Source organism: Camelus bactrianus, chromosome 6, assembly GCF_048773025.1.
Source record: "Camelus bactrianus isolate YW-2024 breed Bactrian camel chromosome 6, ASM4877302v1, whole genome shotgun sequence".
NCBI lineage: Eukaryota > Metazoa > Chordata > Mammalia > Artiodactyla > Camelidae > Camelus > Camelus bactrianus.
In genome coordinates this window covers 70,840,642-70,863,082 of record NC_133544.1, presented here as the reverse complement: position 1 = coordinate 70,863,082, position 22,441 = coordinate 70,840,642, and the positions used below count along the sequence as shown (strand labels likewise).

General features: G+C 43.1%; 1 protein-coding gene, 1 long non-coding RNA gene and 1 other non-coding gene across 6 annotated transcripts in view; 2 read left to right on the top strand and 1 right to left on the bottom strand.

The window, feature by feature from the left end:
* Nucleotides 1-22,441, top strand: part of RASGRP1 (RAS guanyl releasing protein 1) — a 439,223-nt gene that overhangs the window by 144,702 nt on the left and 272,080 nt on the right. The window lies entirely within an intron of this gene.
* LOC141577948 (uncharacterized) overlaps nucleotides 9,907-22,441 on the bottom strand; it is a 46,219-nt gene continuing 33,684 nt past the window's right edge. For both annotated transcript variants that reach the window (XR_012507620.1, XR_012507621.1), the window contains 3 exons: nucleotides 19,195-21,833; nucleotides 18,556-18,627; nucleotides 9,907-11,764 (listed from right to left, as the gene is read on the bottom strand). This is a non-coding gene — a long non-coding RNA (uncharacterized LOC141577948). The remainder of the gene's footprint in view (nucleotides 11,765-18,555; nucleotides 18,628-19,194; nucleotides 21,834-22,441) is intronic.
* On the top strand, nucleotides 18,076-18,150 carry TRNAG-GCC (transfer RNA glycine (anticodon GCC)). Its single transcript has one exon. It is a non-coding gene; the product is annotated as a tRNA-Gly (tRNA).

Sequence of the window (22,441 nt, the reverse complement as noted above, 5' to 3'; positions counted from 1 at the left end):
TTTTGACTCAATAGTTTTTATTTTTTAGGTGAACAAACTAAAGCATACAAATTTTGTGATAGTCTGTGATAGTCTTTCTTACCACTTCTCTCCTTTAAAAAAAAAAAAGTTTTTTCTCATTCAGTATCACGTAATAACTTCAGCCATGTGAGATTTTTGAAAGACAGCTGAATCTCCTTCCAATATTTACCTCCAACCCCCTCTCCAAAAAAAAGTGACCAAGATAGCCCATCATGTCAGGATAGTTCATGTTCATGGGAAGTGTTAATGGGAATTAAATCATATTTGTGAACATGCCTTCAAAAATACGAATTATTATCATGTCCCAGAAACTGGAAGCTTCCCTGCCCACGTGGTCACTTTCACGTTGAGAAATGAGGGAAGGCCATCGTGAGACAGAAAGGAGGACATCCTGCAAAGAGTCAGAACCAGGCAGAAGAGAGGCCTCCTCCAGGGAGGAGCTGGGAGCTGGCAGGGGCGTGTCCTCCACATTCTGGGGTAGGATCTGTGCTGACAAGGACCAGCATCCCAGGAACAGCTCTACCAGGGGTCAGAGACACAGCTGAGACAGGGCGGGGACTTTAGGCTGGCGATGCCTCAGACCCAAACTAATGAGTACATGTTTCCTGCCCAAGCACTCAGAGAGTCTGACGTAAGATCAAAGAAGTGGGTACCAGTCACCCTGCTTAATATCCACCAAAAGCGCTTTCCTTAAGCCCTGGAACTGGGATCAGGATATTTTTCTTTTTCTTGGTTTACTTGTTACTTTCATACTGAAGTTGTGCTTTACATAGAACACACCATCTTAGTGCTTATGATCACTTGTTCAGTAAAATATTTCTTAGTGAAAATATTCTAAATTTCCTATTCTAAAATAATTGTCTTCTTTGTAGCCTAACTCTATTTTGTAGGGGTTTAAATTTGAGAGAGTCTTGATTATTTTCCATCATGGTGGCACACATGGTAATGTTTGTCAATGGTTCCTGCCCTCCAGTCTACAATAAATACTCCCCCGAGTCTAACAGTTTATCCAGAGTCTCCTTCAAACTAACTTAAAAGTTGCCCTTCCTACAAAATGCATCTGGAATGTGACTGCCTCTCACTACCTCCAGCAGTGCTATTGGAATCAAGACAACCTCATCTCCTGTTCTCCCTTGTTTCCCACTGTGGCTTTCTTCCTTGACAGGGCTGCTGGAACAATCTCTAACAATCTCTTTAAAACATCAGTGGGATCATTTCCTGCCACTGCCCCCAACCACCTATTCCCAGCCAGTCTTTCTATTTCATTCAGAATAAAGACGAGAGTCTTTACCATGGCCTCTACACAGGCCCTGCACTTGGGATTTAATGCTCTGTAGTGGATGTCTTGAAATCTTAATAATTTTTTTCTTTAAATTTGAGTTTTGTGAGTTCCAGTGGGATAACAGAACATGTGCTCAGGACTGAAAGTCTCAGCTCATGCAGGATCCTACCTACCACCGCTTCTCTGCCTCCCCAGGACTGGTTTTGGCTGCCCAATCCCTACTCCCTGGTGTCCCAGGCCCCACTGGCCTCCCATTCCTGCCATTGATATGTGACCTCTGATGCCTTACACCCCAGGGTGGTGACCAGGTCAGGTGACAGGGTTGGCAGTGAGAGTACCACAATCTGCCATGGCCTTCAGCGCCCTCTAGCAAAGACCTGGATTGGGCTGGCACCCACAGCACTGTGCCAGGTGATAGGTGGTGATGGAGGTGGTGGGCAGTGGGGCAAGCTTCTCATTCACCCCTAATTCAGGCACCAAAGCTGTCCCAGAACAGCAGTTGTAATCCTTTGAGGCCACCCATACACCAAGGGGTGGGTCACTGGGAAGGGGAGACTGTCTCCCCTCCCCCCAGCCAGATAGGGTAGACTGGTAGTCTAGTGGCTGGCAGGAGAAGGAACCCGATAGCCAGTGGGCCTTGTACATACTGAGTAGCAGGGCAGGATCCCCAGGCACGTATGAGGGTCTGCAGTCACCCCTGAGGATCCCTATAGCCAAGAAAGTGGACTATAAATAGCAAATAAAATGACCATGAGAGGTTGAGAAAGAAACCATGGAAGAAAAGAAAAAGGTTTATATTTTACTACGTATAAAATCACTTTTTTTTTTTATTGCTTTTCAAACAAGGGGCCCTGCATTTTCATTTTGCCCTGTGTGTCCTAAAACTGTTGCCAGCCCTGCCCATGCAGGATTGGCCTCCACTTGCCTCTCCGGCCTCAGCTCCTCTACTCTCTCCCTCCTGTGCTCCATGCAGTCAGCCTGGAGTTCTTGCAGGTCAGGGAACATGCCAAGCCCAGTCCTGCCACTTGGCCCATACCTTGCTGTTTCCTCTACCAGGAACACTCTTTCCCCACATCTTTCCGCGGTCACTTCCTCATTTTGACTTTTTCCTCAAATGTCACCTCCTGATCCTAATCCCAAATGATCACCACCTTTTCTGTTCACCCCATGAAAATGCCACTCCATGCTAAACACTCCTGGTCTCCTCACTCAGCCTTCTTTTTCCTCCAAACCCTTAAAGCTGGCCAGCATATGTTAGACATGTGCTTGGTTTTTCTTTTTTTCAAATTACTTATCTTTCTCACTAGAGCGCGTAGTCTTTGAGGTCAACAACTTTTTGATGTTCATCTCTTTATCTTCAGTGACTAGAATGGTGCCAAGTATACAATCGGTGCTTAATAAATATGAATCGTTGCATAATGAATGAATGAAGTAAACTATGTCTGTCATTCTGCATTCCTCTTGCTCATAGTTTCCCTTTACAGGAGAGAGAAAATCGTCTCCTAAAGAGAGAACCTCCCTAAACGGAGGCCTGTTATCCATTCAGTGATTAGTCAGAAAGTATTTCTTGGACGTTGACCGTACACAATGGTTTGTCTGAGCCTGTTTTGTCTGAGGCTCTCTGTTAGACCCTATGGAAAACACTCCTTATTAAGATCATCCTCATTTTTCATTCATCAAAACTGTTTGGAGTATTCAGTTAAATTTTAAGTATTTCCCTTCCATCACTCAAATTGTGAATTCACATCATCCTGGGTTCCATGTACTCTAGCTACAGCATATAAGAATAGAGCAGAGTGATGTTATTCAATTTAGGGATGGAGGCTTCTGCTTTGCAAGGATGACAACTTCTTTTTATTTATTTTTTAATGTATCATCCACAAAATGCTGTCCTCTGGTGCCATCTCAGAGTTATCCCAAAAATGCTGTACATATTCTTCAGGGAGGGAATGCCACAACTCTGGGGTGACAATGCCATGAAACTTGGCTCCTTTGCTTCTTTTTAGTATCATTACAAGTGCCTGCCCAGTCGTCCGTTTTCCCTTGGCACTTCTCCAGCAGGCTTTCTCCACCATTGTGGATTTCTGCCTCCAGAAGAAGCCCGAGCTGGGGCCCAAACTCCCTCTGAGCACCTCCTTGGCATTGGATGCTCTCTGGTCCCTCTCTGTGTGTTCCTTTGGCGCTAGCTGGTACTGGCACAAATTGATGCTTGTAATGAAATTAGTAAATGCCACCAGCGGCCTCTTCCAGAACCTCGGGGATTCCTTTAAATGGACCTGACCCTTCCCTCACCCCAACTGGCGCCACATAAGCTAACACTCCCAAATTTGGAGGCATGGATTTCACTTGGTGCTTCCCACTGTTTACAGCTTCCCAGCCAAATTCTCAAGCCCTGTGAACTTGTTTTCATCCAAGTCAACTGAATCCAGTTGAGCAGGAAATGTTTCATGACATAAAGGAGATTTCCAATTAGGGGTTGCCCTCTGCCAGAACTGGGCAGATTCTCTTGAAGTCAGGCCACTTAATGATTCTTGCTGTTATTTAAAGATAAAATAAATAAAGAAAGCTAAACCCCCAGTCCTGTGGGAAGACAGGAGGAAGTAGAGCATTCTTGTTTCCCTTCTGCCTTTTGTAGATGTCTTCCAGTGAAACAGACTTCTGGTTTGGGGACAATTGATAGGGTAAAAAAGAATCTCATAAATGAGTCCATTAAAAAAATAAATCCATGACAAGAAGAAGCAGACTCATCTATAGGAGAAAATAATCATCCAGAGAACCATACTCCAGTTTGCTCCATTACTTCCTTAAGTCATCAAATGATTACTGTTGAATTCTTAAATGCGACAGTATAGTGGAACCTAAATCTTCTCTTTGAGCAGTCTCATTGTGACCTTCTTGGGGCCTGGGGAAGGCCTTCTCCCAGATAGAGCCTGGGAGGTCAGGATAACTCCATAGCTGCTCTATCAGTGCCTCACTGGTTGGCAGTCACAGACTGAATGTCTGGGAGAAGTCTTCTGCCAGCTGCCCTGCATGTTCAAACCACTAGTCACAAGGGGGATGAGGCCACAGAATGCAAATTGCTAAGATGCAGCACTGCAGTAGAAACCAATTCAACAGATGTGCTCCACCCACAGAGGTTATCTTGTATAAGAGAGTTGAGGTATGAGAAACAGGAGGCTAGTGATCACCCCTAACATTCCTGCCAACACTTGAACATTCACAATGTTTTTTTCACTGACCCAGCTGATCCCAGGTGGCATCTGCACAATTCCACAGAGGAGAACATCTCCGTAAATGAAAGAACAATGTTGACCTAAGAATGAGCAGGATGAAATTTCACTTGGTTCTTCTGTGTATCAGGATCCTAATTTCCTGAGGATATAGCTGCATGCTAATAGTCATACTTTTTGGCTATGATCCCCAGACCCTGGGTTTGATATGGCGTATTAATAAAGTTGCCACCAGTGTACACGTGAATCCTTCTTAAAACCTGGGGCAATGACATAAGTTGGCTTGAAAATCCATAAGTTTGTAGGTCTTACACCTGCTGCTGATCCACTTTTCTTGCTTTTTTCTCCCTAACTCAATGTGTTTTGTTTATTCTCTTTATCTCAATATTGATCAAAAAAAGAAAACTACAAACAAAACACTTCCTTGCAAAGCTCAGTCAGTTCTCAATTTGCTGAAAGATGGCTTTTTTATTTCTGTGCATGTCTTCCACTTCCAGTAGTCCAAGCATTGATTCATACACAATTTATTTTGCAAATTTTCTTTTCTAAAATTGAAGTATAGTTGATTTACAATGTTGTGTTAATTTCTGATATACAGCATAGTGATTCATTTATATATATATATTCCTTTTCATCTTCTTTTTCATTATAAGCCATTACTAAGTATTGAATGTAGTTCCCTGTGCTGTACAGTAGGACCTTGTTGTTTATCTATTTTATATATAGTAACTAGTATCTGCAAATCCTGAGTTTCCAATTTATCCCTCCCCACCCTCTTCCTCCTCCAGTAATCGTAAATTTGTTTTCCATGTCTGTGAGTCTGTCTGTGTTTTGTAAATAAGTTTATGTCCTTTTTTTTTTAAATTCCACATATAAGTTATATTATATGGTATTTTTCTTTCTCTTTCTGGCTTACTACACTTAGTATGACGATCTCCAGGTCCATCCATGTTGCTGCAAATGGCATTTTATTCTTTTTTATGGTTGAGTAGTATTCCATTCTGTATATATACCACAACTTTATCAGTCATCTGTGGATCGACATTTAGGTTGCTTTAATGTCTTGGCTATTGTAAATAGTGCTGCTATGAACACTGGGGTGCATGTATATTTTCAAATTAGAGTTTCCTCTGGATGTATGCCTAGGAGTGGGACTGCTGGATCATAGGGTAAGTCTATTTTCAGTTTTTTGAGGAATCGCCATACTCATGTTTTCCATGTTTCCCATAATGGCCGCACCAAACTACATTCCCATCAACAGTGTAGGAGGGTTCCCTTTTCTCCACATCCTCTCTAGCATTTATCATTTGTGGACTTTTTTTTTAATGATGGCCATTCTGACTGATGTGAGGTGATACCTTACTGTGATTTTGATTTGCATTTCTCTGATAATTAGTGACACTGAGCGGTTTTTCTTGTGCCTATTGGCCATTTGTATGTCTTTATTGGAGAAATGTTTGTTTGGTCTTCTTCCCATATTTGAATTGGATTGTTTGGTTTTTTTGTTGTTGTTATTGTGTTGTATGAGCCGTTTGTGTATTCTGGAAATTAAGCCCTTGTCAGTCTCATTGTTTGCAAATATTTTCTCCCATTCCGTAGGTTGTCTTTTCATTTTATTTATGGTTTCCTTTGCTGTGCAAAAGCTTATAAGTTTAATTAGGTTCATTTGTCTATTTTTGCTCTTATTTCTATCGCCTTTTCCCTAGGAGAACATTGCTATGATTTATAGCAGAGAACGTTTTGCCCTGCTCTCCTCTAGGAGTTTTATGGTGTCTTGTTTTATGTTTAAGTCTTTAAGCCATTTTGAGTTTATTTTTGTATATGGTGTGAGGGTGTGTTCTAACTTCATTGATTTACATGTGGCTCTCCAGCTTTCCCAGCACCACTTGTTGAAGAGACTGTCTTTTCTCCATTATATATTCTTGCCTCTTTAATAAAAGATGAATTGGCCATAGGTGTGTTCATTTATTTCTGGGCTCTCTGTTCTGTTCCATTGATCCATATGTCTGTATTTGTACCAGTACCATGCTGTTTTGATTACTGTAGCTCTGTAGTATTGTCTGAAGTCTGGGAGGGTTATTCCTCCAGCTTCTTTCTTTTTCTTCAGTATCCCTTTGGTAATTCTAGGTCTTTTGTAATTCCATATAAATTTTAGATTATTTGTTCTAGTTCTGTGAAAAATGTCCTGGGTAATTTGATAGGGTTTGTATTAAATCTGTAGATTGCTTTGGGTAGTATTTGCCTTTTATTTTTAACAACATTCTCATCCCTTCTCCAGTACAGTAATCCACATTAGAGATGCATAGTTCATCCAGTTAACTACCTTTCACAACAGAATCTGGCCTTGAAGTGATTTCCTTTCAAGTTTTATTGTGTGTATGTCTCGATACTCTTGGGGTTTTCAATCTGAATTGAGGCAGGGCACCAGATTGACGAAGCAGGGAGAGGGAGGGTCATCAGCAGCATGCTTTGTGTGTGAGTGAGCCTGGAATTCTCTTTGGTCATTAATCATAGCCCTGTCTGTTATTCAAACTCTATTTTCCCCTGATGAATGTTAAATCAGATATTTTCCATCCTAACATGAACAATTATGTTTTGAGTTGTTTATATATCCTTGTTTTACCTCATTTTATTGGAAAAGGTGAATGACATGAAATAGTTCGGGGATCAAAACAATTGTGTTAATTAAGGCATGCATGCAGTGGCAAAACTAAAAACTGGCGGTGGAAAACTTGCTTTCACTCTCTCCTGGAATCATTTAGAGAGTAGAAAAAACTAAGCAGTATGTATCAGTATAAGATTAAATTCAATAAAATATTAATGACACTAAATCTCTTTTGTAGACAGAAACTTTATAAGAGATTCAAAATAGACTCATTGAGAATGAATATGTCCTAAATTTATCCATCACATAGAACAGGTATTCCTGTGACTCCTTTTCCCAACGCAAGGTCCAGCTCCATCTTTTTTCCTTACTGGTCACAATGTTTTCCTGCTGACATGAGTTGAAAAGAGTTTGGATCTGTTTTGCCTCAATAATTTCAACACCTTTTGCATTTCTGCTTTTGCTACCATGAGGTATTTTATTGATCTGAGGGTCTCTGGAATCTCTGTATCCAACATGGAAAGTAACAGGAATCCAAATCACCAAACCACTGAAACCTGAGAAGACAGCTCCAGAAATTGATGGTGTCTTATTTTCAAGTGCACTTACTATTTTGTTACTTGAATTTTTACTATGGTTCCATCTCTTTAGAGTGACCCATCCACCTTTTGCAGCAGTTTTCCAGTGTAAAACTGACCCATCCACTGCCAGATGGGAAGGCTTGTGCCTTCTTTCCTCCTAGAGGGAAGAATTTGAGATTGGATACTATGGGAAGAACATGATTACTGTTCTTCCAAAGTATACAGGTCGTTGCATCTGTTTCTCCAGAAGTGTTTGTACTAGTCCTTGGCTTCAACCCCAAATGCTTCCTGTCAGCCTGAAAGCACAAGTTAGAAAGCTACTTAGGACTTCGAGACACAGGCTCAACTGAGCATCTCATTAACTTGGCCTGTGGTCAGTTTTGAAATTTAACCTGCTTTTTTAAGCTACCTTTTTTTAAAATTAGGGACTCAGATGAAAGGGCTAAATTGGATTGGATTAAATTTTTACAGAACAGGGCTGCATTTGATTTGCTTGTTGAGGGAACTGTCTTTATGGCTACATAGAGTTATGACAAGGATGATAGCCACAAGTTGTACATTTTCTTTGCCCACCAGGCCAAAGTAATGGACTAACTTTTAGCTGAAGATAGGTTAGAAATAAGCAAGAACTTTCAGACTTTAAATTGTCTGGTTTTTAATTGTGTTAAAGATAAATTACCCCTTCAGTATGTAAAAAAAAAAAAAATAGGTATCTATTCTTTTCTCTTTAGTCAAATCTCAACTTAAGAAGATGAACTGAAGGACTTTTCTAACCTCTCTTTTGCCAACCCTGAGAAAGAGTCAAACTAGATCCACTGCAGAAAGTTTCAGAAGCAAGTAAAAAATCACGTGGATCCTGAACAGATAGGCAGATACCCCTCCCCCCAGCAACCTGCCTTATTCTGAGAGTAGGAGTATTTCTCAGGAATGGGGAGTTTCATTGTCCTGGGCAAATAGCTCCCAGCCTGAGCTGCAGAGCCAGCCTGGAGAAACACCAGTTTCCGTTCTTTTTCACCATTTCATGAACATGCAGTAAAATGAAGGCAGGCCAATTCTTGAAACCCAGAGTTCCAAGGCACTTCACTCACAGTTGGACCCCTCAGATTTCATCACACCATGGCTGAGGGGCGAGAGGTCAACATATAGCCGTTTTTAGGACTAAACGATCCTGAGCCCTTGGAAATTGCAGACTATTTACTGTGGTCCCACGGTAATTGTGGGAAGAGTTTTGGAAGCTCTTCTGAGAAATCCAGTGTAGTAAGAGTGGAGAGAGAAAGCCATCATTTGAATAAAGGAAACCCAAGAGGGCTGCAGGAAGTAAAGAAATGATGGGAGTTACTTCTCCCTTGTGGCAGGGCCTGTGAATAGCCCGGCTTTTTAGTCCTCACCGACAAGACGTGAGGCTTTGGACAGTCATTCAGTAGCTTTCAGTTCAGCAGGCAGTGAAATGTTCTGGGTCCTGTTCTGGGTTCTGGGAACACAGTAGTGAATTGTGTCCAGTACCTCTGCTCACGTGACTTACACTCTAAACGAGGCCACAGATGTGTAAACAAAGGTTCAGTGATCCTTCTTTCCCTTTTCTCTCCACCTGGGTCAGTCCAGCTTGGCCTTCCAGATGCAGCTCACATGTCACCTTGACCTCACTCCCCAGACTCGTTCTCTCTGTTTCTACTTCATAGCGCTTTTCACATTTTTCACTTAAGAATATATTTCTATAAATATTTTAACATACATCTCCTCCATAAGGAGCAGTGCTGGTTTTGTGAATGCATTCTTCCCATCAACTAGGACAATGTGTGACATGCGGCAGGTGTTCAAAAGGAAACTTCATGAATAAATGAATGAGATGCACTGAAAGCAATGATGGGGGTCTGCAGGGGACACTGTATGAGCACAGAAAAGGGAACCTCACCCCTGCCAAGAAGCTCTAGAAAGGTGTCCTGAGGAAAAGAACTGATCTGAATCATGAAGGATAAGATGTTCACCAGGCCAGAAAAGACAAATTCATGAGAAAGCATTTTATAATCTGCCATTATTTTGACCACACAACTCAGACACATGGCCTGAAATAAAGGTTTACAGCCACAGCAATGAGGGTTGTACACAACACAACTGCACCCCACATCAGAAGATCTAGAGAGAGGATTCAGGTCCACACTGAAAGGCTTTCTCTGTTTATTTCTCCCTCAACACAGAATCCACCACATTCCCCAAGAAGCATGTTTTCTGCCCACCTTTTCAGGGCTCCAGAGCCGCAACCCACAGTCCTTTCCGAATTAGCCCTTCCTTCAGAGGGCGATGTGTGGGAACAAAGGTGCTTGGGCTCTAATCCTGGCATGAGCACTTACTATCTATGGTGACTCAGTTTTTCCCTCTGGAAAAGGATGTTAATTGTACCGACCTCATAGGGTTTTTGTGATGTTCAAGTAAGTTCATATTTATCAGGTGTTTGGAGAAGTATCTGGCCAATGGGAAGTGCTTAATCCACCTTAGCTATTATCCTCTATAGTCCTGTTTTTATGCAGACCAAGAATTGGCTTGTGCCCTGAAGTTAATTTGCCACAGCACAGGATGGGGGCACTGGCACCCATGGCCTCAACTGTGGTGCTGCACAGGAAGGGACAGCCCCATTAGAACTTGGAAGGCAGCACTGTAAAGAATTGGAGTCTCCTGAGTCTCCTGCCCAGAACAGGTGGCTTGTAATCAGAACACCATGAACCTGCTGCTGTTTTATCTGGGCTTTCCCATCCTTACCAGGGAGGTGGCATTCCTCAGTCATCCGAAGGAAAAGAAAAACATTCAAAGATAAGTCACCCTCCTGTTTAAGAAGTTGAAGTCCTATCAGCTTTCTTAGCTATCTCACATGCTCTTCTTTCCAAATGTGCTTGAAACTTTAGTCAGTGACTGGCAAAGGGAGAGATGTGACTGTTGTAATTGGTGATTCACCCAGTGATACTTAAAATAAATGTCATAATAGCAGTCATAGAGATAGCTAATATTTATTACATACCAACTGTGGGCAGTGTTTTACCTTAAGTGCTTTACAGGCAATATGTCATTATAAGCCTTTCAAAAACCCTATGAGCTGTTATCCCACTTTACAGAAGAGAAGACTGTCTCCACAGTTCCTAGTAACAGGAAATCCAAGAGATTGCAGTAGAAGAATCAAGCCAAGACAAACATGAATTCAGCAGAGTAGGAAATCTGTCAGGAAATAACACCTGCAGTCACTTTATCATTCAGCACCAAGAGCACTTGAATGTACTGTATGGGTTTCTAATAGTGAAGCAACCATTTCAGTCCTTAGAAGTGTTCAGATAAAAAGCAAGTCATATGAAAGGTTATTTAAGGTTGAGTCATTTTTGATTGCTTCAAAATTTAGACCCATCTTTAAGGAATCCTTCTGGTGTGTTTAGATTAACACAAGTTGTGTTCTTTGGGTAGAAGTGCTTTGGTGATGGGCTTATATAGGCTTTTCAGTGTACAGAGCTCTTTGAATACATTATTTCATCTGTTCCTTTCAATGATGGTGAGTAATTGGCATTTTCAGTTTCCTTTTAAACATAAAGTTGAAGGTCAAGGATATCCCCAAGTCCCAGAGGTAGGCAGCACAACTGGGTACAAAAGCCATGTACTCTGCACAATCCCACCTCCTTTCCACTCTACCATGCATTCATCTTTCAGTAAAATGGAGAACCCACATCTCTACACAGAGTAAAATTCACTTTCACAGCTATACGCTAGATACCCTAACAGGCCAGTGAACTTGTAGGAGCATGTCACTGGCTGGGGAAAATGTATAAAACAGAGACTATGGGTGAACTGGTGTTCACACTGGGGCAAACGCCCTCAAACCCTTCTTTCTTTAAGCAGACAACAGCATCATCATGGTTTACAGATGCCTTTCACATGCTGGGCAACAGACTTTGGAAAGATGCAAAGGAAATTCTGTTGATGTTGTTTTCTTTTTGTTGCTTGAATCCAGATTGGCCAGTGGCCAAAAGAATAAGGTAGTCGCCTCCCCTGCTGGTCATCAACATTTCAGCTGAAAAGAGAAGCATTTACACTGTATCTTATAAAATAACACACAGTGATTTGGGGCTTTGAGACCTTCCCTGGGGTCTAGTAGAGAAAAGGACTGCGGGCTCCTGAGCCTGGAGTCAAGCCACCGTTCACTCATCCCTGACAGGTAAGCAGAGGGAGAGTTCACATCAGAGCCATCAAGTTTCCCTCTAGAATGCCCCTCTGAGACTTTGGCTGAGTGTGGGGAAATCTATGTCATCACCTTCCTATCACTGAATAGTCACAGTTATTAGAGGCTTCCAGGGGCACTCAAAGCGAGATTTAGATCATATGGAGCCCAACAATGGGATTCCTGCTCCCAAGGACAGAGGAAGACTCTAATTTCATTTTACAGTCATCATGCGTATGTCTCCCACTTGAGATATGTTTTGGTCCCAAAGTACTGCCCAAACTGAAGGTCATGGTATGAAATAGCTATCTCTGATGTTCTGTGGCCACCAAGGGGACTGGGTTGTAACCCTGTCTGCTTTTTGGCTCAGCAAGGACTTTCAGCCCCGAGATCCTCTGGCTTCCAGCTTGAGGGCAAATCCCTAGAAACGCTCTGACCCCTCCATGCCTATGGTAGAAGACAGAGCTTCAGTGGAGTTGAAACTTGAGTCTCTGAGCACCTCCCAGCTGAGATCTAAGACTTCTTTAGATGGAGAGCAATTAGGGGAGGTAGAGAGGGGTGGAAGGGACAAATCCAGTTTCTCGGGGAAAACCAAGCAGCATGATCCCAGATTAGAGTTTTTTTTTTTATAAGTCTTGAAAGGAAAGCATGAAACAAAGCATCACATTGCTGCTGCAAAGAAACCTTCCCTGAGCATGTGATGTAACAACACCCTCCTCCCCCTTGCACATCCTCTACTTTGACACCATGTCCTACTGGCTGATGGTAATGCTGGTGATGTACAGCTTCATTGCTGGAGCCAATCACTGGTGCAAGCTGCACTCAGCTATTTAGCTGACACTTGAAATCCTGATATTTCAAAAGAGTGATACTACTTCCGGGAGTCTCTTCTGTTATTTACATGCTCACATTGTCCAGATAATACCCATTTAGCAGATATTCTCTAACACAGATATTCTCATCCTACCTTGCAATCTAAATCCCCCTTCAATATGTGCTTTCTCATATGAGTCCAATTTAGAAATTATTGGAGGCTACTGTGTACTTTTGACTCTCATCAAGCTATCACTGTGCAAAAGGGAAACAGCCCCCTTCAGCTGCTAGTGAAAAGCCTTTCTGTCAGGCAAACTCTCTATAATAAACTCACATTTCTTTCAGTCCTTGGTAGCAGTAACAAATAGGCCATTTCAAATATGGAGACTTTAAGGAGGAACATGGAAAATAACAGTGGGAGGACATAGCTGTTGATGGAGACATTTACTTCCACACTAGACAGAGTGCAGGTCTTGTCATTTTTTATCTGAGAATAGGAGGAGAACTAAGAAACAGACATGGCATCTGACTCTGAATTGCAGCCATATTTTTTTTTAATTTTTGTAAGAAAATTATATTTTCCTAAGAGATTGACTGCATCCTAAGAAAGGATCCTATTCTCCCACCAGCATGATCAGAACTGTTCTTAACACACCACAAATGAAAATCTTTTGCTTCAATATACCATGCCAAGGTCTTCCTCTAGGCCCTCTTATTTCTCTAGAATGACACATAGGGCTGTTACAACAGACCACCAACAGTCCCCGATGCTGTATCCAACTTCTTAACCTAAAGTTGCTTCAGGGCATCCAGGCTCATCTAAGATTTGACAAGATCCCTCAGGGACCAGCAAACTCAACTAAGGAGGGAGGGAGGGTGGAGGTAAAGGAACTAACATCTCGTAAGAGGCTACCTAACATGCTGCAGTAGCTGCAGGTGTATTGTAACCATTGACTCTTCACGGCCAACCAGCAGATAAGCATTTTTGCCATTTTACATGGGAGGAAACTGATGGTGAAAATGGTTTCCTAAGTTGGCCAGTGTCACGTGATGGAAGAGTCTAGGGTCAAAAGCCATGTTCCTTCCCTGGCACCACTCTGCTTCAGTTCTGGAGCACGTGCACAGGGCATGACAAAATGAGAAATGCTTAGCTGTTTGTATTTTATCTTAAAAGCAGGAATAAATCCATATTTACCTTAAACTTTTTATCTTACATATAACCCTCTGGGAAAAAATGTAGAGACCTGATTGAAAGAGGGTAAAACTGAAGATAAGGAGCCCACTGAGAAGGCTACCACAGTATTCCAAAAGAGCATTGATAGGGTTAGAAATCAGGCATGTATCAGTTAGGATTCCATGGTTTTAAGTAATAGAAACAAACAAAAACTGACATTCAGACCCTTTGTCTACTTTGGAAGAACCTTCACTGGAAGGATTTTGTGGGCTCACATGACTGCCAGGAGGCTGGAGAGCAAGATGAGAGAATTTACCATAACCAAAAGCTCCCAAAATCTAGGTGACAGGAGGAAGAGGGGCCTTGTGCAGTAGAATCAGTCTGGTTGGGGTGGGGTGCTTCTGCCCCCATCCAGCCATGAGTGGCCCCCAACCACCCCTCTGTCCTCTGACCCCTCACTCAAGTTTCAGAGACCATGCAACAGAGCAATTTGGCCAAGCCTCAGTCACACACCAGAGATCTACTTTGGGAAATGGACAAGAAGAGGAAGGATCTAATATTCTTGGATTCCACAGTGGAATGCAGGCCCTTGGCATTACGTCCTAACAATAGGAAACATAATGAGGGAGAGGTAATTAGCCCCATTGTTAATCCATATACAGCTCAGAAATGGGATGATGGGCAGGCACAAAATGACCAATGTTCACAAGAAGCACTGACAGCGGATTTGAGGAGGAGATGATGGCATCTGAAGCGCTGTAAGCATCAACCACTCCTTGATGCTACTGTGTGCAGGGCAGTGGGCTAGGTGCTATTGGAGATATAAGGAAGAATAAGATTCACACGGAATATGAGACCTGGACACAAGAAAGATAAGTCACAGTACTAAGTCACATATTTCCTGTGTAGATACGGATGATAAGGTATATGAAAGGCAGCAAATGGAGAGGTTATCAAATCTAAAATAACTCGGAAAGGCATCCTGAGCACCGTGGAACTTGAATAGTGTAGAATGTGGGCCAACAGACAGGAAAAGAGAGAGCATTCTAGGCAGGGAATGCATGAAGTACAGAAGCATGGAGGTGCAACATAAAAGATGCACTTAGGAATGGATTCATGCGCAGGGGTCAAGGGGAGAGAGTTCATAGAAGGAACTGTTTCTGACTGAGGGGCAGTGATATCTAGGATGCACCCCAAATGAGAAATTTTCCCCATCTCTTCTTATTTAGCTGACCTTGGTCATCACTAAGCAGTTCCATGTCAAGACTTTAGGGAAGAAAATAAAGAAGATGTATTTGTAGGACTGAGGGTTTGGGCCCAAATATGTCAGGGGTAGTGAGAGGAGAAAAAACACAGACCTGAGAGAGACTGGCATTGTGCTTCAAATTCCCTCCTCCTTTTCCTGGACCAGGGCCACTTGGGTTGGGCTGAACTCATCCAGCTCATTGTCAGGCTGCCAAATGCCCTGACTACCCCAGCCGCCCCACCACCTTCCCTGCTCCTTCTCCTCCCTACTCTTCAGCAACATTGTCTCTCACCCACCGGCAGAGCCAAGACCCAGAGAGAGGAGTGGGTCCAGGACAGGGAGTGGAAGGTCCCAGTGGCAGGAGCCTTTGCCCTGGCACCTGCTTTGACACCATAAGCAGACCTAATGGGACCATCAGTGCACTCCAGGGCTTGGCCGTCTTCAGCATTTCCATTCTCCTGAAATGGTACAGCAGATGGTCTAAAGGGACAATGTGCTGTGACACTACCAGCTGATACTTGTAGGAATCAGTCAGGCCTTTAGGGCCCCATGAGCAATTTTAGATGCTTTTACTTCCAGACACCTGCAAGCTCCAGGAGGGGTCCATCTGCTATTCTTCCCTCTCCCAGTTCTGGGGCACGATGTACCAAGTTCACTATGGGATTGCAGAGAGCCAAGATGTGCAGCACCATAGGCAGGTAGGTAGCACCAAGGGCAGGCTTTTCTCTTAAGGAGACTCAGAGGAGTGGCAGGATATACATTTCCCATCAAGAGGGATGACCCAGGCAGCTTGTTTCCTTCCCACAATCCTATTTTCCCTGTGGGTCATGGTGACATTAGTCATCTTTAAAACCTATGCCCAAATTGATAGCCAATGCTATAGTATCTAAATGCTTTCCATGTTTTCAGTTCTTTACAACAATCAGGGGACTGATCAAGAGAAGCCAGAGATGTGGCCCAGGCCCTCAAGAAGCTCAGTGGAGAGATGAAAATCTCCCGCAATGAAATTTACCACTGAGACGAGTCTGGGACACCCACTTCCCTTCAATGACTATTTGGTATGTTATCCAAGAGGAACTACAGAACTCAGGCACAGTTAGAATGGAAACAAACCAAGACATGTATAATTCACCACACAATTGCTAGTGAATTTGATGTAGATGTGACTGTAAGAATACATACAGACATAAATACATACATATGTACATACATAGTTTCTTAGCAGAGCACCCCAGATGTCCTCTACACCCTGACTATGCTAGATTTTATTACAGAAATGATCTCAATTGTCACAGGTTTCACCATGTAACTTTGTAGCTCTTTCCGTTAAGAAATGGAGTCTAGCTTCCTACTCCTTGAATTCAGGCTTAGCAATGTGATTTGGTTTGTCTGATAGAATGAGGTGAAATTTTTGGTTCCAGTTCTAAGCCTAGGTTTTAGGGGCCTTGCATGCTTCTGCTAGGTCTTTGGAATCGTGTTTCCATCATGAGAATAATCCTAGGCTTTACTGTTGGATAATGAGAGATGAGGTAAAAGACTGGGATGACAGGTTGAGGCATCCCAGGCCAGCAGCCCCCAATTGACTTAGCAGCTGACCACAGATAAAGGAGTGAGCCCAGCCAAGACCAGAAAGACCATCCAGCCCAGATTTCCAACCCACAGAAACATGAGCTAGATAATTGGTGGTTTTAAGTCAGTGATTTATGGGTTGGTTTGTTACACACCAATAGGTAACTGATACACCCATCTTAGGTTCTTGAACCCTGTTTCTTCTTGGACATTGGGAATCAATGCAGTTGTTCCAACCACAAGCTAAACTATTACCATTTTGCAAACCTGCCCCGTGGTCCCTGTGAATACATTGAGATCATCTCTGAATTTTACAGTTAACATGTCAGAATTCTATTTAGTCTTGCCTATCTTTCTTTTCCATCCTCCCCATCATCAAGCCTTCATTTCTTTTGCTGGACACTGGAAACAGGGTCCTAATTGGTCTCTCCATATTTTATTTTGTTCTTTCTGTGGTTTCTCACTGTCCAAAGCATTAGGCCTAAATAAATCATTTCAGGTCAGGACAAAAAACAACAACAACAACAAAAAAAAACAAATGGTATTGAGTCCCCACTATGTGTCATACCAAGTTGAATAAGATAGATAAACTTAAGTCTCCTGACGGTGGCAGAGGCCCTCTTTAGTCTAGCCCCATTGTACCTCTGCAGATTATTGCTCCACAACTTACCTACCTAAGACATCTGCCCTTTCCCTTAAACACGGAACTGCTTTATTCACACTTTTTATTATGTCGCTGCTCCCCAAACCCTGCTGTCTAAAATGCCCTTCCTACTTTTCCCAGCTTCTCCAACTCTTTGTCTTCCTTCAAGGGCCCAACTTAAATCCTGACTCCTCTGAAGCATCATCCTACTCCCATGCCCAGGTCATCTCTCTCTTCTGTCTCTCTCACCCTAGTTCCTTTAGCGCTCCCTTAGCTGCTGTCTGTGGCATCTGCGTGACCAGTTAGATAGTAGCTTGGAGACCGGGGCCATGGTCTGTCCCCCCATCAGCGCCCAGAACAGTGCCAGACACACGTGCCTGCAGGTGATAATAATGCTAGATAAAGATGATTCAGTTAAGCAGCTCTCTCCCAAGACACTGTAACATGTTGGGTCTTTGTCCTTTTAAATAAAAGTTGTATGCCCTTAATTTGGGGTATTGGATTTGAGGAAAAACCATGGGCCCTCACCATCTCTGCCATGCCTCACAAGAACTCGGGGGGCAAAAATACAGAGCTCTTCCTGACATGTAACTACCCTTTATTGAACCCTCACCAAGTACCAGATACCGCCCTGAACATTTCATTTGTATTACCTCACTTAAGTCTTAACAGTTGTCCTATGTGGTACAGTTACTGCCTCCATTTTAAAGTAATGGAGGGGTGAGGGTATAGCTCAGTGGGAGAGCGCATGCTCGCCATGCATGAGGTCCTGGGTTCAAGCCCCAGTACCACCATTTAAATTAATTAATTAGTGGAAACGCATCAGCATAATTGAGCACTCCATCTAAAATCCCACAGACAGCAAGTGGCAGAGCTAAAGTTTGACTCCAGTTCTCTCTGGAGGGTGTGTTCTTAATCAGTAAGCTGTAATGCCCCTGACTTACCCAATCATTTTGCTCTTAGGACAAATGGAAGAGCCTTTTCTCATTATGGCACTTTCCTATCAATAGTCCTTAACCCCCAACCTAGATTTCAATTCCATGGTACCTACCGAAGCTAGTACCTTCTGCGGTAAACAGAATAATGCCCTCACCTTAAAGATGTCCATGTCTTCATCCCCAGAACCTGTGAAAATGTTGTGTTACATAGTATGGGGAAGTTAAGATTGCAGATAGAATTACATTTGCTACTCAACTGACCTAGAGATGGGGAAATTATGCTGAATCATCCAGGTGGTGTCCCGGACTCATCCAAGGCAATCCTATGGGTCTCTACAATCAAAAGAGGGAGGCAGGCAGTCAGAGAAGGAGTTGTGACAACAGAAGCAGAGATCACAATGATGCCATTGCTAGAAGGGAGCTCCATAGAATGCAGGCAGCCTCTCGAAGCTAGAAAAGGCAAGAAACAGACTCTCCTCTAGAATCTCCAGAAAGCATGTTCAGCTTTAGCCCAGCAAGATTCATTTTGGACCTCTGACCTCCAGAAATATAAGATAATAAGTTTGTGCCGTTTTGAACCACAAAGTTTGCAGTATTTGTTACAGCACAACAGGAAACTAATATCCCTTCCCATAGAAACAAATAGACTGGTTCATGGTCCAGTAATTTTCAAGACTTCTCACAGCTCAGAAGCCACGGTCCAAATAATGATAAAGAATGCCTATTATTGAAGGCATGACAAATTGTCCCCATAAATCAACTGAGGAAAGTCTTTGAGGAACCTTTTCAAATTGCTAAAGAAGAAAGGAAGATAGCCAACCTCTCACTCTTCTGAGTGCCTATCCTCTAGGACATGGTCCGCTAAGATTTTGACTAGCTGAGATTTCCTGTGGAACTCACGTGTTCTTGCTGGTTTCCAAATAACGTCTCTCTTCTCCGAGTAAAATCAAGAACTGCCAATCCAGTGCAAGCCAGCTGCTGGGCCCCGTCTTCCTCATACATACCACATACACAAATAGGAAGATGGTCTCCAAGGCTATCATTTCCTGGCCAGCAAGTGTCTTGGGTTTCACTTGAGTGGTTAATGATGATGTCACCCGAGTGCCTTAGTACGGGGCATTTCCAACCTTCAATTAAAGGACTATCATTTACTCTATATATTAACATCCAGAACAATAAACACAGTGGAACACAGTCATTAGCGGCAGCCATAATCCATGGCCTGCTGTGTATTGATGTCAACCTTGCTGTGTTTGACATCTGAAATAAATCCAAAGAAAACACAGCATTTCCAAAGCTGGGACTACACTGAGTATATCCACCCCTGGCTACTTTCCATCTTCCCACCTCCATCTTCCAACCTAGCAGCCTCCTGGGTTCCACCCCAGAGTTAAAAACCTCTTGTCTTTTACAAAAACACCTCCAGGCCATCTTGCTCCCTGAGTGGGATTAATGCTGCCAGTTATCGATTGACTGAACCTAGTGGGCCTTCACTGTAAGATAATAAACCAATTCAAGATGTTATGATTCTTAAACTAAAGGATGCCACAGTGTTGTGGGCCTGAAGACATTAAAAACTTTTCTTTAAAAATTGGAAGGAACTGACTTTATGGTACAGAAAAGGAGCAAAGTGAGCTAATACAAAAAACCAGAAAAGCAAAAGGAAATTTTACTCAAACTTAGCTGAAATAGCTTATCTCCAGGTCCTCTTTAGTTGTTTTCTATATTTGTTTCCCACATTTATTCAATGCTTACTGATTGATCATGTATTTGTACTAGGAAGAAGAGATACATATGTCAACATATAGGATTGCACAGTCTAGTGGAAGAGACAGAGTCAGTCATCATCAATACCTCTCATTTACCTAGCACTCACTAGGCTGGGCAGGAGCTTTTCTAAGTGCTCGGCATTACATGATCTCACTTTATTCTTATTACAGCCTCCTAAAGTAGGTACTAGGAGCCCTGTTTTGCAAATGAGGAAAGGGAACCTTCTAGCACGGAGGTCCCTTTCGTGAAGGCTAGAGCTGAAATTCACTCTCAGCCTGGCTCCACGCCTCATAAGAACCACGTGAAAAGTGCAGCAATTTTTCCCGCACCCCAGAGCCCATACTCATCTCATTCTGTTAATGCAGCACGGTTGCAGTTTCTGGAGGTCCAGCCACTTAGGTTTCTGAGCTCAACTCATCAGGGGGATGCAAAAAGAAAACAGAATCAAAAGGCTCGTCTGTGAGATATTGGGGATGACAGGGCAGGGAAGTCTCACGGTGTTTATTATGCACTTCAGTTCAGATGGAGAGATGTGCTTGGGTCATGGAGGCCAAGGAAAGATGCTGTAGAGTTAGATGGGGAAGTAGGACACAAAGAAAGTCTTCTCAGCGGACGAGGGCACTCTGGGACCCAACAACTCCGTGACTAGGTAAAAAGCAGGCTTTATTTCTTCAGGGGGTTGGCAGCAACTCCTTCTGCCTTACTGGGTGATCTTACACATGCGTACTCTTCCCCGGAGAGCATGTGATATGGTTGGTCGTCACGCTGAATCTGGAGCATCCCTGTGGAAGATCGCATTAGACCTGATCACTTCACAGGCAGGCTCTTCCCTTGGCCCGCCATGGGGCTACCTCTGGCCAAGTCTCCAGCACCAGCCTGTGAGTTCCTAAGACACAGCACAAGCAAACTGGTTGCTCGTGGGGCAGCATTCTTTAAAAGGAGGCTGGTGAACACTACAAGCATGTAGATCCCCTGTGTGCATGTAATTTTAAAGTCAGATGTAAGTGATTTACTGCACCTTTGAATTATCTGCACCTTGTTCCTCTCCATCGAGCATTTTTGTTTCATTTTACTGTGGTTTTGGTACAGCGTTATTCACTATGTTTGGGTTTGTGGAAGCAGACTCCTCTGATTGTCTCAGTACAGGCTCTGGGGACGTTCTGGAAATGATTGCACTGTAATGCCCTCTTGGGTGGGAGGGTTTTCCAAGACGCCACATGTACTTCTCGTAACACCCAAGAGCCTGATGGGGTAGGAGTGGAGGAAGTGGAGGCTCTCTGGCGGAGTCTTCCTTGGCTCTCCTGTGGGGGCTGCTTACTAGACTTTTGCACACCCTGCAGGGTACCAAGCCTGGTAGATTTGCTTTTTCAAACCCTCCTGTCTAGTCTCTGGGCTTTCATTGCGTGTGGCCGCCACCTGCTGGAGCCAGCATGGAACTGACTGCCAAGCCACATAAGGGTGACACCACTCCAGGACAGGAGGTGTGAGGGGACAGATTGTCAAGTTCACTCCATGGCATTCCTTCCAGAGTGAGCCTTGAAACTGGGCTTGACACACAAGAATCTGTTTTTTAATAGTCTTTTGGAGACCCAGAGTCTACAGATCCCTCCGATAACTCATCTGAGAGTTTAATCACCGTCTGTCAGAAGTATTTTCCCTGTTTGTGATCTCAGTGATGCTTCTGTTTGAGTTAATTTCCTACTGATCTGTCTTGATCGGGGATGAAAAGCAGCTGCTGTCAATTCTCTGGGTACAAGTTCTTTTTGGGCCTGGAGAAAGATCAGAGTATACCTCACATCACTGGAAAGTTCCCATGTTTTATTCTCCTTTAAACTGATTTTCTTTAGTCTACTTTTAAACTTATTTATTGTCTCTGTGGCTTTCCTATGAATGTTCTCCACTTCTCAACATTCCTCTTTACTTGGGGACACGATGATACTCTTAGGATTTGGCTAAAGCCAAATACGATGCTTCCAATATCATGTATACACTACAGATGACCACTCCTTTGGCAAAAATTTTCTGATCACCTACTATGTGTGAGGCACACAGGTAAGACCTATGTGGGACAGAAGATGAATTACACAGACTTTTCCACAGAGAGGGAGGAGATAATGCCATAATACCCACACATAGACCACTCTAACAAAAAATGAGCCAGGTACAGGCAATTGGTGCCTCCAGAGTTCAACAAAGGGGGAGAATACTACAAGTGTAGGCACGTATAAGGCTTCCTGTAGGCAGTGGGCACTGAGCTGGCCTTTGAAGCTGTGATATATTTGGTTTTTTACCCGTTTTCTGGCACAAAGCTCCTAAAATCCCAGAAATTGGCTGATGAGAGCAATAAAGGTGTCTCTTGTTACATTAATGAGGTGGC